The 15,803-nt window shown below is 43.4% G+C and overlaps 1 long non-coding RNA gene across 1 annotated transcript; it reads left to right on the top strand.

Annotated features, from left to right (window-relative positions):
* Positions 1–246: 246 nt before the first annotated feature.
* LOC126952053 (uncharacterized) lies at positions 247–8,150 on the top strand. Its single transcript, XR_007724779.1, has 3 exons — positions 247–274; positions 1,539–1,597; positions 6,687–8,150. It is a non-coding gene; the product is annotated as an uncharacterized LOC126952053 (long non-coding RNA).
* The last annotated feature ends 7,653 nt before the right edge of the window (positions 8,151–15,803 follow it).

Below are 15,803 nucleotides of genomic sequence, written 5' to 3'. Positions count from 1 at the left end.
AGGCAACGCAGGTGTCATCTTTAGAGGACTGGGTAATCTGTGAACATCCCCACTTGAATACTATACAGCAGGGCAAAGGAGCAGGGCTGCTGACTGTGCACAGACCCGGCAAGCTTTCCAGAAAATGCTGTGAAGAGACAGAAGCAAAAAGCGTTGAGTACATATAGTTGGTTATATTTTGTGTAAGAAAATATCATCTGTATCCGTATTTGCTTGTATTTTCGGAAAGACTGGAAAGATATCAGTGATCTCAGAGAACAAAGTAAGATAAAGGGTAAGTGGAATAAGTTGTTTTGTTTGTTTGTTTGTTTGTTTGAGATGGAGTCTCACTCTGTCGCCTAGGCTGGAGTGCAGTGGTGTGATCTCGGCTCACTGCAACCTCCGCCTCCTGGGTTCAAGCAATTTTCCTGCCTTAGCCTCCCGAGTAGCTGGGACTACAGGCATGCACCACCACGTCCGGCTAATTATGTTGTATTTTTAGTAGAGTTGGGGTTTCACCATGTGGGTTAGGCTGGTCTCGAACTCCTGACCTCAAATGATCCGCCCACCTCAGAATAAGGTTTTAATGTTATAATTTGATAATTATCTTATTCAACAACATATCAAATCTGAAAGAAGTCACATGAATTTGTTTTATTATTATACTTTAAGTTCTAGGGTACATGTGCACAATGTGCAGGTTTGTTACATAGGTATACATGTGTGCCATGTTGGTTTGCTGCACCCATTAACTCATCATTTACATTAGGTATATCTCCCAACGGTATCCCTCCCCCAGCCCCCTACCCCCCGATAGGCTCCAGTGTGTCCTGTCTCTCTGTGTCCAAGTGATCTCATTGTTCAATTCCCACCCGTGAATGAGAATATGCAGTGTTTGGTTTTCTGTCCTTGTGATAGTTTGCTCAGAAGGATGGTTTCCAGCTTCATCCATGTCCCTGCAAAGGACATGAACTTATCCTTTTTTATGGCTACATAGTATTCCGTGGTGTATGTGTGCCACATTTTCTTAATCCAGTCTATCATTGATGGACATTTGGGTTGGTTCCAAGTCTTTGCTATTGTGTATAGTGCCACAATACACATATGTGTGCATGTGTCTTTATAGTAGCATGATTTATAATCCTCTGGCTATATACCAGTAATGGGATTGCTGGATCAAATGGTATTTCTAGTTCTAGATCCTTGAGGAATCGCCACACTGTCTTCCACAATGGTTGAACTAATTTACACTCCCACCAACAGTGTAAAAGTGTTCCTTTTTCTCCACACCCTCTCCAGCATCTGTTGTTTCCTGACTTTTTAATGATCGCCATTCTAACTGGTATGAGATGGAATCTCACTGTGGTTTTGATTTGCATTTCTCTGATGACCAGTGATAATGAACATTTTTTCAAGAAATCACATGAATCTTTAATCTGGGGCTTTAGCTAATGTATCCTGAACATTTTAGAAGTTGTGAAAAAGTTTGAGTTATGGTAAAAATGACCAGCATTAGTAAATATCAGGCTTTAACTATTTGAATGTGCTTTTCTTTGCAGCTAATGACACCGCCTAGGGATCGTAGAAGAGCTGAAAATAATGTTTTATATTTAAAAAGGTGAGGAGAGAGTCTTTTTTAGCCTTCAATAATTCTTACAAATGTTTCCCTTAATTTGCTATCATAATACTAACCCTAGTGAGTGATAATTTTTCCTTCTTCCTCCCTTCCTTTCTGTGTCTCTATCACACACACACACACACACACACACACACACACACACACACACACACACACACACACAAAGTTAGGAAGAATAGGAGGTGACTTTGTGGACAAAAAGCTGTTTTTCACTTCCCTCTACCATATAACTGAATTTAGATGATTCCCAACACGAGCCAAATATACAGTTTTAATAATGGGTGTTCCTTTAACAAATAAATAAGCAAATATATAATGCCAGGGAAATCTCCAGAACACTCTGAGTTGATGGGGCTGTTGTCATCAAAGAGGGCTTCCCTTTTGTTTGCTGCCCTGGGGTTTTCCCATCATGGGATGATGAATTGGAGTCAGACATGGGAGAGCAGAAAGGGGGCCTCTCTCGTCTAAAGCGGGAGACGGGCTATCGTGAAGGACCTTCTCAGTCCAGCCGCTTTAAGAACGAGTGCATGTGGAAGATGAAAAGCCGCGAGCTGATGCTCTTAATACTAACCAAGCTGTGCCTCCTGGAAAGTCTTCAAGAACCCAAAGTTACGGGGTGCCCAGTGAGTTGGAAGATTATTAAAGAGGAATCATGAAGAGGGAAGGCATTTCTTTTTTTTCCTTTTCCTCATTTTCCCTTTTTAAGATAAAAAAAGTTCTTAAAATTTACATATATCCCTGGAGATTTTTTTTTTTTTTTTTTTTTTTTTTTTAGAAATGAGGACTCACTATGTCGTCCAGGCCAGCCTCAAGCTATCCTTCTGCCTTGACCTCCCTGAGTGCTGGGATTACAGGCATGAGCCACCGTGCCTGGCCTTGGCTGGCATTTCTTAATAAAGGAGAGAGCCTCACCCATGGAGGGCAGATACTTTGTCATATCCTTCTTTCCGATTTCTCCAGAGGGCCCAGGAGTGTGCCAGGCATGTGGGAGTCCTGCACAAACACACAGCAAACGGCCTTTTCTGCTTCATGGAAGTGAAGGACTTGAAGAGACTGCTAGAGTTCTTCCAGTTCACTCTCTCGTGCACTGTGAATGAAATCCAAACCCTTAAAGACAGCTGAGAGTTCATCAGAGTTTTAACAAGCAAGAGAAGGATTCCAACAGTATCACTTGTTACCCCATTTCAGAGTCTACCAGACTACAGTACAGGGATGCTTCCTTATGAGTAACTTAAGTGCCCTCGTGATTTCACTGTAGACTGAGGAGGTTGGTCCCATCACCAGCGCCCTTGACCTCCACAGGTCTGTTACATCTTTCCTCCACCCTCCCTTCCTCAGGCTGGAAAATCTTAGTTACTTTTATGTCTCAGAGGTGTAGCATATTTTTGGGAGGTGTTCTCATTTACCTTCTCTTATTATGAGCTGGGAGAATTCAAGTTTAAGAAGAAAAAGATAAAAAAAAAACTATAATCATAATATAATCATGATAAAGGCCAGGCACAGTAGCTCATTCCTATAATCCCAGCATTTTGTGAGGCTGGGGTGGGAGGATTGCTTGAGGCCAAGAGTTCAAGGATAGCCTAGGCAACATAGTGAGACCTTGTCTCTATTTAAAAAATGGTTTTTATTTAAAAAAAAAAATGGAAAGATGGTTACAGCTCTTTCTTTCCTTCCTTCCCTCCTTCCTTCCCTTCCCTTTCTTCCTTCCTTCCTTCCTTTCCTTCCTTTCTTTCTTTCTTTCTTTCTTTCTTTCTTTCTTTCTTTCTTTCTTTCTTTCTTCTTTTCTTTCTTTCTTTCTTTCTTTCTTTCTTTCTTTCTTTCTTTCTTTCTTTCTTTCTTTCTTTCTTTCTCTCTCTCTTTCTTTCTTTCTTCTCGCTTTCTCGCTTTCTTGCTTTCTTTTCTTTCTTCTTTCTTTTTTGAGATGGAGTTTTGCTCTGTTGCCCAGGCTGCCTGCCTGCCTGTCTTTCTTCCTTTCCTTTCCCTTTCTTTCGTTCTTTCCTTCCTTCCTTCCTTCCTTTCTTTCTCTCTTTCTCTCTCTCTTTCTTTCTTCTTTCTTTCTCTCTCTCTTCTTTCTTTCTTTCTTCTTTCTTTCTCTCTCTCTCCTTTCTTTCTTTCTTTCTTTCTTTCTTTCTTTCTTTTCTTTTCTTTTCTTTCTTTTTTGAGATAGAGTTTTGCTCTGTTGCCCAGGCTGCCTGCCTGCCTTTCTTTCTTCCTTTCCTTTCCTTTCCTTTCCTTTCCTTTCCTTTCCTTTCCCTTCCTTCCTTCCTTCCTTCCTTCCTTCCTTCCTCACCCTCTTTCTTTCTTTCCTCCCTTCCTCCTTCCCTCCCTCTCTCTCTTTCTTTCTTTCTTTCTTTCTTTCTTTCTTTCTTTCTTTCTTTCTTTCTTTCTTTCTTTCTTTCTTTCTTTCTTTTCTTTTTTTCTTTTCTTTCTTTTTTGAGATAGAGTTTTGCTCTGTTGCCCAGGCTGCCTGCCTGCCTTTCTTTCTTCCTTTCCTTTCCTTTCCTTTCCTTTCCTTTCCTTTCCTTTCCTTCCTTCCTTCCTTCCTTCCTTCCTTCCTTCCTTCCTTCCTTCCTTCCTTCCTTCCTTCCTTCCTCCTCCCTCTTTCTTTCTTTCCTCCCTTCCTCCTTCCCTCCCTCTCTCTCTTTCTTTCTTTCTTTCTTTCTTTCTTTCTTTCTTTCTTTCTTTCTTTCTTTCTTTCTTCCTTCCTTCCTTCCTTCCTTCCTTCCTTCCTTCCTTCCTTCCTTCCTTCCTTCCTTCCTTCCTTCTCCTTCTCCTTCTCCTTCTTCTTCTTTCTTTTTTGAGATGGAGTTTTGCTCTGTTGCCCAGGCTAGAGTGCAGTGGTATGATCTTGGCTCACTGCAACCTCTGCCTTCCGTGTTTAAGCCATTCTCCTGCCTCAGCCTCCCAAGTAGCTAGGATTACAAAAGCATGCCACCACACTCAGCTAATTTCTATATTTTTAGTAGAGACAGGGTTTCACTATGTTGGCCAGTCTGGTCTTGAACTCCTGACCTCAGGTGATCCACCTGCCTTGGCCTCCCAAAATGCTGGAATTACAGGTGTGAGCCACCATGCCCAGCCACAGCTCTTTCTAACTTAACATCTGTGCTAGTCATGGGAAAGTGCTGTGAATTTGTTGTTTCCTAATCTTCCCCCTCTCTCATTGAGGGATAGCTGCATAACCTAACATCAGCTCTTTCTTATCCTCCATGCCCTTGGTGGTAACTGGGCACCAGGCTGCCAAGGAGAAAGACTGCATTTCCCTCACAGCTGATTGTAGCCCCAAAGATGTCAACAGCTATGTTACATGACAGCCAGATGGAGAGCTGCTTCAAAGACAGTGCTTTTTGTCTTTTCTTTGCCTCTCCCACTAGTTGCTTGCTTTCAGTTATCTGTTGCCGTGCACCAAATCACTTCCACAATTAGTGGCTAAAATCACTACAGTTTATTACTTTTTGTGATTCTGTAGCTGGGAAATCTGGGAGGTTTCTCATGCCAGTCTCGCCTGATACCCCAGCTGCTGTTGGATCTAAGGTGGCCTCATCCACATGTCTGCCAGCGGAGGCTCCTCAGTTCTTCTCTGCGAAGTGTCTCCTCCTCCCAAAGCCACATGCACCTTATCACAACATGGCAGCCTCAGGGTTTCAAGAGCGAGAGAGAGGGAGCTTCGAGAGTGCTTAAGGACTAGGCTCTGTAATTTATACAACACCATTTCTGTCAAATTCTACTGGCCAACCTGGATTCAAGGGTGAGGAACTAGACCCCACATCTGGATGGAAGAATAGGCAGTGCCATTGACATTGCAGAGGGGTTTAGAACAAGGAGGCGTGATTCATTGGGGGACCATTATTAAAATCAATCTGCCGCACTCATTGGCTGGAATATGGACACGATGCTATTAAACAGAATTTAAGCAGCTGTCTTGGACAAGCTCTGCAGGCCTTGTGCTATGAAAATTGGAGAAACAACTTGGAAAGAGTCCCTGACATTTTGTGTAGCCTCCTTGTGAACCATGGACTGTCTGCCTCCAGTGTGCTTTCATTTGAGAGGTTGATAAATGCTTGTATTGTTTAGGCCACTGTCATTTTGGATTTTCTGTCACTTGCAGCCAAATCTATTCCTAACTTACATGCTTTCCAGTACTCACCCTCTTAAATTTTCAGCTCTGCTTAACAGCCAAGGCTACCAACACACACAGCGTACTGCAGTTTCAGGCTTGGAGAGGAAGGGAGGAAGCCTAACACGTGGGAGACCCCGTCCTGTTTTGATGTCATTGCCTGTCCCATTTGGCCAGCCTGGAAAAAATAAAATGAGGAAGGTGAACACGGGACTGAGGAAGGTTAGGGGTTGTCACGGGCCTGCCTGAAACACTGCCTGGTCCCATATTGGTCAATGTAATCTCAGCAACGAACCCAGGGGAGAGCCCAGGAACCACAGTGGCAGGTCTAAGAATGTTCCAGGCAAACTGAAAAAGCCAAACTTGCCCATGCATAGACGCTGTGGATCAGTGGTTCACTGAATGTGGTCAAAAGTGGACCTGCTCCCTGGTATAATGATAAGCTGTGTATCTCGGATTCCATCTGGAAGCCATTTTCGGATTTGCATTGTGAAGAGACGACGTTGAGTTGGGGCTCTCTGAACTCATCTGTGTTGCATGTGCACAAGGGTGGGTTTTAGAGACAAACAGCAGCTTTTCTCCTCCCCACTTTTTCTTCAAGTTTTATGGTTAGGTTTGGGCTTTATTTATAACTTGTCACATGGAGAAATCCAGCAGGGCACTATTCAGAGGCATCATATCATTTTACAAATTCCCCACTCATAATTAGTTTAGGCTGCTTTAAGTCTGCATTTTTTTTTTCTATAATGATATAGTAGACACAAAGTGTTAACTAGAAACAGAAATATTCACCTCTTCCTCTGTCCCACCCTTACCCCCACCTCTGCCCGCGGGGGATGCCCTGGTAGCATACCTATCCCAGTGAAGAACGAGTCTGTCTGGAGGCTTCAGCCACTCTTGGAGGCCAGAGAACCTTGAACCTTGTCTCATCCGTTTCTCTCCTCCCAACAGAATGGCCTGCAGACAACCTGGACAGATAGAAGGCATCCATCTGCATTTAAAGAAGCTCACAGACACGGCTGATTGATTCTGCGACCTTGCTTTGTTACTCATCTCTGAGTTTAGCGGCTTCACTGCCAGGGACCTTGTCCAGAGTTTCTGAGGCCTCCAACAGCCTGTGGTCTCCTGGTCACGCAGACCCTGCCGGTGGCTTCAGTGACTGGATCTTGCTGATGTTTGAACTGCCTTTAGCTGTCTGTGAAGTGCATGCTGGTGAGGCCACGGAGCAGGAAACCATGACAAACAACAGAACTACAGTCTGGTTAAAAAAGAAAATATACATATGCACATATGTATATTCCCCTACCCCAGGGGTTGAGGCTTTTTTGGCATAAATTTACATATATTTTGGCACAAATTTGCATACTAAGTTCCTAAGTCTCTACTTCCAAATAGAGTTACGTGAGAACCTCTCATTTATGGCATTAACATTCGTATTGTTCCCCTTAGACCCATGTCACTGGCTCTTACTAATATACTGAGTTTCACCAGTTTGTCCTCCATTTCCTAGAATTTGTTCTAATTTTTAGGAAATGCTTACTAAATATCACTACTGTGTGTTGTGAAATCCAGCCCTGAAGGACCTCAAAAGGTCTCTTGTTAGCTGGTAGCTATTGTTAGGTATTGTCTGTAGAGACATCGGGTCTCCTGGAAACATACCATAAGCTGTCCAAAAGTATTAATTATTAACTTGGGCCGTTAATTGTATTTATATGCATTATGATATTATGTTTGTATGTAGAGAAAAGAGATTATATCTAAGCATTATAACTGTGTATAAAAAGGATTTTACCAAGAGTACTGGAAGGTGCATTATAGTTACTCTCAAATGTAATATTAGGGATTTATATTTACATATATTTGAGACAGGGTCTCGCTCTGCCCAAGCTGGAGTGCAGTGGTGTGATCTCTCAGCTCACTGCAGCCTCCACCTCCTGGGCTCAGGTGATCCTCCCACCTCAGCCTCCCAAGTAGCTGGGATTACAGGCACACTCCACCATGCCTGGCTAATTTTTTGTATTTTTCATAGAGACGGGGTTTCGCCATGTTGCCCAGGCTGATCTGAAACACCTCGGCTCAAGTGATCCTCCCACCTCGGCCTCCCAAAGTGCTAGGATTACAGGCATGAGCCACCATGCCCAACCAATATTAATCATCGGTTCAAGAACAATGTTATCAAACCTACCTGAGTAATTACATGTGAGCTGGGGCAAGCTGTGCCACTGCCCTGGAGCCTCAGTTTCTTCCTCTGGAAACTGAGGGAAACCACACCAAATCTTAGTGTTCCCCTCATCTCAGGCAGCTGACGTCACCTTTAGAATTTTTGCCATCTTCTCATGTCGTTTATACTATTCATATTTTTCTGGAATTTAAAACTTTTCAACTTAAACTGGCATGATCTACCTTAGCCTAGTCCTAAGCAAAAATCTCTGTGAAACTACGTGTTTACTGTACTCTTTTTTCTTGCATATTAAAAGAAATGCATGACTGTTAAAATTTTTTTAAGGTGCTCGTTCGTATTCACTTGAAATTCTCTCAGGTCCTGCTGCACTTTGAGAATGTGATACAAAAACCTTCAATGGTGTGCACGGGAGCTTGGTATAAGGCCCAGCCCTAGCAGTCATCAATGGTAGCTGAGGCAGAAACAGCTAGGTTCCTACCTCAACATTCTCCTTTTAACATAGTAACATGCCGACTTTCAGTTGGGCACACAATGGAAAACATTTCCCAGGATTCTTTGCAGCTAGATAGAACCATGTAACTTTGTAACATAAATGTAAACATAATATTTTGGACTATGCTTGGACTAAACAAAACATTTAGTAAAGCTGGGCATGGTGGGGTTTGCCTGTAGTCCCAGATACTCTGGAGGCTGAGGCAGGATGATTGCTTGAACCCAAGAGTTTGAGGCTGCAGTGAGCTATGATCTATGATCACGCCACTGCACTCTAGTCTAAACAACAGTGAGACCTTGTCTCTAAAAAAAGAAAATACATTTAAAAATATATTTGGTGAGGTTTCTGAGAATCCCCCTTACGAAAGAGAAGCCATTACTTCTGCAACTTCCTCTGTTCTGCTTACTCAAACTTGAATGGGAGGGCAGCTATCTCAAACCGTAAAGATGAAGGCTGTCCTTGGTAGAACTAAGAGCCAGAAAAGGCTAAGTTCTCGAGAATCATTTGGAACTGCAACAGTGGTCCAGGACTACCTATCTCTAGACTTCTTTTACATAAGGAGAAATATACTTCTCTGTGAAGCTACTACCTTTTAGGATTTTCTGTCACTTGCAGGTGAATAGAAATCTATTGGATACAATATTGTGCACTTGGTAGGTGGGCTGTCAGTGGTGAGCTGGGGCTGCCATTCAGGTTAGAACTGACTGTTAAGTTTTCATGAATTTTGCATGCTGGTGAATGTCACGTTGGTACCTTGAAATTGGCCGTGGTGGGAGTATTTACACCACAGGAATTGGCAAATGCTACATACACATCAGGGCTTTCTTTCCTCCAAGAGATCTAGTTATTGACTACTTACCATTTATCATCACTTCACTGTGGGATTAAAAGATTTTATCTACTAAAGTTGGCTAATGTAGAGAGGTGATCTGACCTCTTCATTTACCCTCAATTTGTTCAAATTCGAAGTCAGGGACTACATTGGGCTTAGACTTCCATATTGTCTAGCTCTGATCTCGAATGGAGGAAGCTTGAATGCTGCTTATAGGTCTGCTGTGGACAGTGTCCAAGAGGTCAGTAGTAAAAGAGCCTGCTCGCCCCTTGCTGAGGGGATAATGATGAGGGGATGGGAAATTAGCGTTCTGACTTTGCCATCAGGTGTGAGAAGTACTGAAGCTCATATACAAATAATTAACTTGCCAACCAGTTTTTCTTTTTCCTTTTAAAAGGTGGAAGCAGATAACTTGGGAATAGATATGCCCAGGTTCAGAATTTACTGCTACAGCACAATTAATTATATTTAAACAATATATGCTGCATATTGATTATGCGCAAATGTAAACCCCTCATATAAATTAAACTAATGAATTTAACTTTTCCATAGTTAGATCTTATTTTTAATGATTGTTTTTCTTACATTTCTGTAGGTATAAAGTTGTCAGGTACAATCACTGTCAAACGGTTAACCATTTGCTTTGGTATCCTTTCTGTTCAGTTAATGTTCATGCATGGTTTCACCTCAACCCAGGGAGACAGTCCCTCATTTTAGGGGATGGATTAGTGTACCTTCATGGGACAGCAGAGGCTTTGGCATAGACGAGTTGTGTTGAAACTGGTTTCTCTATGCTTGCAGCTGCCTAACTTTACAGTAACTTATTTAACTACTGTATCAGTTATCTATTGCTGCATAACAAATGATCTTAAAACTTAGTGACTTCAAACAGCTGTTTATTATTTCTCATGATTCTGGGGCTTGACTGACTGATTTTTCTGCTGGTCTTGCCTGGGCTCACTCAGGTCCCTGCATTCAGCTAGTGGCTGGGATGGAACTGTTAACCAGAGTCTTGGTTTCCTTCCACGCGCCTTTTCTTTTCTTTTCTTTTCCTTTTCTTTTTTTGAGACAGAGTCTCGCTCTGTCACCCAGGCTGGAGTGCAGTGGCACGATCTTGGCTCACTTTAACTTCCGCCTCCCAGGTTCATGCCATTCTCCTGCCTTAGCCTCCCGAGTAACTGGGACTACAGGCACCCGCCACTACGCCCAGCTAATTTTTAGTATTTTTAGCAGAGACGGGGTTTCACCGTGTTAGCCAAGATAATCTCGATCTCCTGACCTCGTGATCCACCTGCCTCGGCCTTCCAAAGTGCTGGGATTAAAGGCGTGAGCCACCGCGCCTGGCCTTCCACGCGCCTTTTCTATGTAAATCTCGAGCTTCCTTATAGCCTGGTGGCCTCACGATTTCAAGAGAGAGAAAGCAGAAGCTGCTGGTCTACTGAAAGCCAGAGCTCAGAAGTCCCAGAGTACTTGCTCCTGCCTCATTGTGTAGTCACAGCAAGTCAAATATTCACAGGGAGGAGAAATAGACCCCATCTCATGGTAGCAAGAGCTCTGCACATGAGAGATGAGAGGAATTTTTGGCAGCTATATTTTCAGGCAACTTAGGATAACCCCTTTGAATCTCAATGTCTTTATTTTTGAAAAGGGGAAAATACATATTTTGCAAAGTTATTGTGAAAATTCAATGAAATAATGTGTAAGAAACTACTGACATAAACCTGATACATGAAATAGGTGCTCAATACATGGCCACTCCCCCTTCCTCCCCTTTCTTTGGGTGCTACTCAGATGCGGCCGCCTGCTGGGCTTCTACCCTGCAACGGGTCTCCACCTCCCAGGCACACACATGCCCAAGACCTTGTGGAGGTCTCAGAGGTCTAAAGATGGGGACGGATGATGTGAATTCTGAATATCACAGCTAGAGGCTGTACGCTTGTTTGGGGTCCTTGATGATGGGGCAGATACAAGGAGGGGCACAGGAGAGAATATTAAGAGTGGGGTCTAGGAGCCCCGTGTGAATGGGTGCCCAGCATATGCGGGAAACAGAGGCAGTCACTGTTATGCCTGGAACCTGCCTGAGAACCTTCTGCTGCCTTCTGATCTTAAAGAAGTAAAAGAAAATTCACCATGGCTCTCAGCAGGTGTGTGGCAGCGGGAGAAGAAAGAGAGAGAGAGAGAGAGAGAGAGAGACGTTTCCCTCAGGGGATATTGAGCAATGTCTGGAGACATATTTGGTCATGACAACTTCGGTTATCACAACAGGTGGAGGGTTGCATCTAGTGGGTAAGACTAGGGGTGCTGCCACACACCCCACAGTGCCCAGGACAACCCCCATCATAAAGATTCATCTAGACTGAGGTGGAGAAACTCTTCCTTAGAGCTATCCTGATTTCTGCTGGAGAAAGAGAAGGTGCTCTGCCCATTCTCCACCCACCATTAGATGAGGGGTCCCTGACAGTTTGAAAACTCCTTTAACATTAGACAGGTTTGGTGGTGTGTGCCTGTAATCCCAGCTACTTGGGAGGTTGAGGCAGGAGGATTGCTCGAGCCCAGGAGTTCAGGACCAGCCTGGGCAATGTAGTGAGACCCCATCTCTACCAAAAATTACAAAAATTAGCTGGGTTTAGGTCTACATGCCTGTAGTCCCAGTTATTCAGGAGGCTGAGGCCAGTGTATTGCTTGAGCCCAGGAGGTTGAGGCTGCAGTGAGCTGTGATCGCGCCACTGCACTCCAGCCTGGGCAACAGAGGGACACCCTATCTCAAAAAATATAAAAATAAAAAACTTTAACAAGATATACTTTTTTTCATACTCTAATTAATAGAGTTAAAATTCTATTCACGGAGTTCCATAGTGTGGGCCTCTGCATGCGTTACGGTCAAAGGAGCTAGAAAGATAGAGGGAGGATGCTTCTGGTTGGCACGGACTAAGTTATAACAAGAGTTTAGCAGAGTTAATATCTATCAAGTCCTCACTGCATCTCAGGCCCTGGGCTGAACACACCAGGCATGTTTCTGATGTCAGCGGCCTGGTGGCCAAAGTTTTGTAGCTCACAGGCCACACTCCACTAGAATATTTAAGTACTAATTACTTACCTGGTGGGTGGGAACACCTTCCCTGGGTGCACTGTCTACCATTTACATAGAATATTGGGATGGGGTGGGGCTTACGTGTCTTCTTGTCATTTATTTATTTTTAACAGCTTTATTGAGATATAATTCACATACCATTCGATTCCGTAATTTAAACTGTACAATTCAATGGTTATTAGCATAATCACAGAGTTGTGTAACTGTCATTACAGTTGACTTTAGAGCATCTTCATCACCCTAAAAAGAAATTCCAGTATGATTTCAACTATATGGCATTCTGGAAAAGGCAAAACTCTGCAGTGTAAGGGTTGGTGGTGCTTGCCAGGGGTTGGCGGGAGGGAGGGATGATGACACACAGTACAGGGCTTTTTAGGGGGTGAAACTTCTGTGCATGACATCACGGTGCTGGATCCATGTCATGACATACGTGTCAGAGCCCACAGAATGAACCGCATCAAGAGTACACCCTGATGTCAATGATGAGCTGTGGTGCTGAAGATGGGCAATGTAGGTCCATCGACTGTAACAAATGGACCACTGTGCTGGGGGATGCTGATTATGGGGAAGGCTCTGTGGGGCAGGGGACAGCGGATATCTCTGTACCTTCCTCTCGGTTTCTCTGTGAGCCAAAAGCTGCTCTAAAAAACGGTCTTTAAAAAGAAGAGAGATCCCATGCCTATGAGCAGCCACTCCTGTTCCCTCCTCCCCCAGCCCCAGCAACCACTAATTACTTTCTGTCTCTGTGGATTTGCCTATTCTGGGCACTCCATGTACATGGAATAATATGCTGTGTAGTATTTTGTGGCTGGTTTCTTTCACTTAATGTTTTCAAGGCTCATCCATGTTATGACATGTCTCCAAACATCATTACTTTTTTCGTCTTCTTTTTCTTTTCTTGCCAAATATAGTTCATTATATTTGATTGATCCATACAGCAGTGGATAAACACTTGGGTTGTTTTCACTTTTTGGCTGTTATGAATGAATAAAGCCACTCTGAATATTTATGTGTCAGTTTTTGTGTGGAGTATGTTTTTATTTATTTACCTAGGAGTGGAATTGCTGGGTCATATGATGTAACCTGCTGAGGAACAACTAGACTGATTTCTAAAGCATCTACACCGTTCTGCACTCCCACCAGCAATGAACAAGGGTTCTCATTCCTCCATATTGTGGCAAACACTTGCTATTGTCTGTCTTTTTTTTTATTTTAGTTACTTCTGGTGACTTCTTGCTACATTAAAAAAAAGTTCTGCTGAGTTCTGAATCTCACATCTTGCCTCTCATGTCTCTTCTCTACTTTCTAATTCACATTAAGTCAACAGAGTCCAATTTTTTGTTTTTTGTTTTTTTTTTTTTTTTTTTGAGACGGAGTCTCGCTCTGTCGCCCAGGCTGGAGTGCAGTGGCGCGATCTCGGCTCACTGCAAGCTCCGCCTCCCGGGTTCACGCCATTCTCCTGCCTCAGCCTCCTGAGTAGCTGGGACTACAGGCGCCCGCCACCGCGCCCGGCCAATTTTTTTTTGTATTTTTAGTAGAGACGGGGTTTCACCGTGGTCTCGATCTCCTGACCTTGTGATCCGCCCGCCTCGGCCTCCCAAAGTGCTGGGATTACAGGCGTGAGCCACCGCGCCCGGCCTCAGAGTCCAATTTTTTACCTTGCCCCTAGAGATAGCCGCATGTGGTAGACTTTGCCAGATGATTTGGGGCTGACAGTGCCTGGGGAGAGTCATTCCCGTGCAGCACAGGAACAACTTCAAGTGCTCACTTCTTTCAAGTTTCTTGCCGTTGCAGACATGGGGACTTGTCTCGCTGGCCAGTTTTCCTCTTCAGAAGCATGGCCTCCTTCCCCGTGCTGGTGCCCTCACTCCCTCCACTGTCATTCGTTTCTGGACCCTCGACCTATGCTCAAGGACTCACAGTTCTTCCCATTCTGTCATGCGGAACTCGATGGCTCTCCCATCGCACCCTCACCACACCAGCCTTAGCACAACCAAGATATCTGATGTGTTGCCAAACTGGATAGTTTCTTTGAGAGGAATTTGCCAACAGCTTTTTACCCCCTGAAAAATTCCACACAATCCAAAGCAAAAAGGACACATGATTTGATATTTCACCCGTTAACAAAGTTATAGAATAAAGAAAAAAATCTCTCTCTTCTCATCCCGGCCCACTCCCTAAAAGGGGCCATGATTAACTGTCTGCTGGGTGTTTTCCAGCACTCTCAGGAACCTGTATGCCAGGCACATACACGTGTGTAGCATAAGTCCATGACATACATTCAATACAATTTACTCTTTCATTTCCCTAATGATGGGGATGTAGGTTGTTTCCAAGCACCTCCTCTGAGAGGTACCTTTACCTACCAGGACTAGGGCTAGGATAAGGCGGATGAGCATCTCAGGCACACCTGGGACACTTGCACACCCCTGAAAATGAACGCCTTCTCACATTTTGCCCTGGAGGCCTCTCTCTCCTGTTTCACCTTAGTCCTGGTCCTATTACCTACTGTGTTGCAAGCTTGCTTAGAAATAGATGGACAGAACTAGGGTTCTAATCTTCCCCTAAGTTATTCCTATTTATTGAATTGTTTATCCTTTCCCTACTGAACCAAAATAGAACCTTATTCTATATTAAATTCTTATATATACTTGAGCTTATTGGGGGCTCTTTATTTTATTACATTAATCCATTTATATTTACTATGCAAGAACCATATTGTTTTGGTTTTGACAGCTTTGTAGTGCATTTTAATATACAACAAGGCAAGATCTTACTGCATACTACCTTTTTATAAAACTTCTGGGCAATTGTTGAAAATTTATTCTTTTGTATGAATTTTAGAATCATTTTGACCCATTCCACCAGTTTTTAAACTAACTTTTAAAAAGTGTGTTAGCTCAGGCTGCTGTAACAGAATAGCACAGTCTGAGTGACTTAAGCAACAAACATTTATTTCTCACCATTCTGAAGGCTAGGAAGCCCAAGATCAAAGTGCTGGCAGACCTGGTGTCTGGGGAGGGCCCACTTCCTGGTGTGCAAATAGCCATCTTCATTGTATCTTAATATGGCCAGAAGAGCAGAGGTCAAGAGCAAGCTCTAGAATTGCTTTTTCATAAGGGCACTAATTCCATTCATGAAGGCTCTGCTCTCATGAGCTAATAACCTCCCAAAGGCCCCCCTCCAAATACCATCATCCTGAGGGTTAGGGTTTCAATTTGTGAGAATCTTGGGGAGACACACACATTCAGTCCATAACAAAAAGTCATGCATCATTTCCTTCAGGCTCACACTGACCTGATGATGTAAGCACTGTAGATGAGGAAACTGAAGCTCGGAAAAGTAATGTCTAATACAGTAGCTTTCAGTATCGTATAGAAGAATAAAATGTAGTCAGTAAGTCTTAAAATGTAATCAATTTTATGGAGTTAACAGTGGAGTTAAAAGACTCCAAAACATGTTCCCAGACA

The sequence above is a fragment of the Macaca thibetana genome, chromosome 4, assembly GCF_024542745.1.
Source record: "Macaca thibetana thibetana isolate TM-01 chromosome 4, ASM2454274v1, whole genome shotgun sequence".
Classification (NCBI taxonomy): domain Eukaryota; kingdom Metazoa; phylum Chordata; class Mammalia; order Primates; family Cercopithecidae; genus Macaca; species Macaca thibetana.
This window is presented reverse-complemented; position numbering and strand designations above follow the sequence as displayed.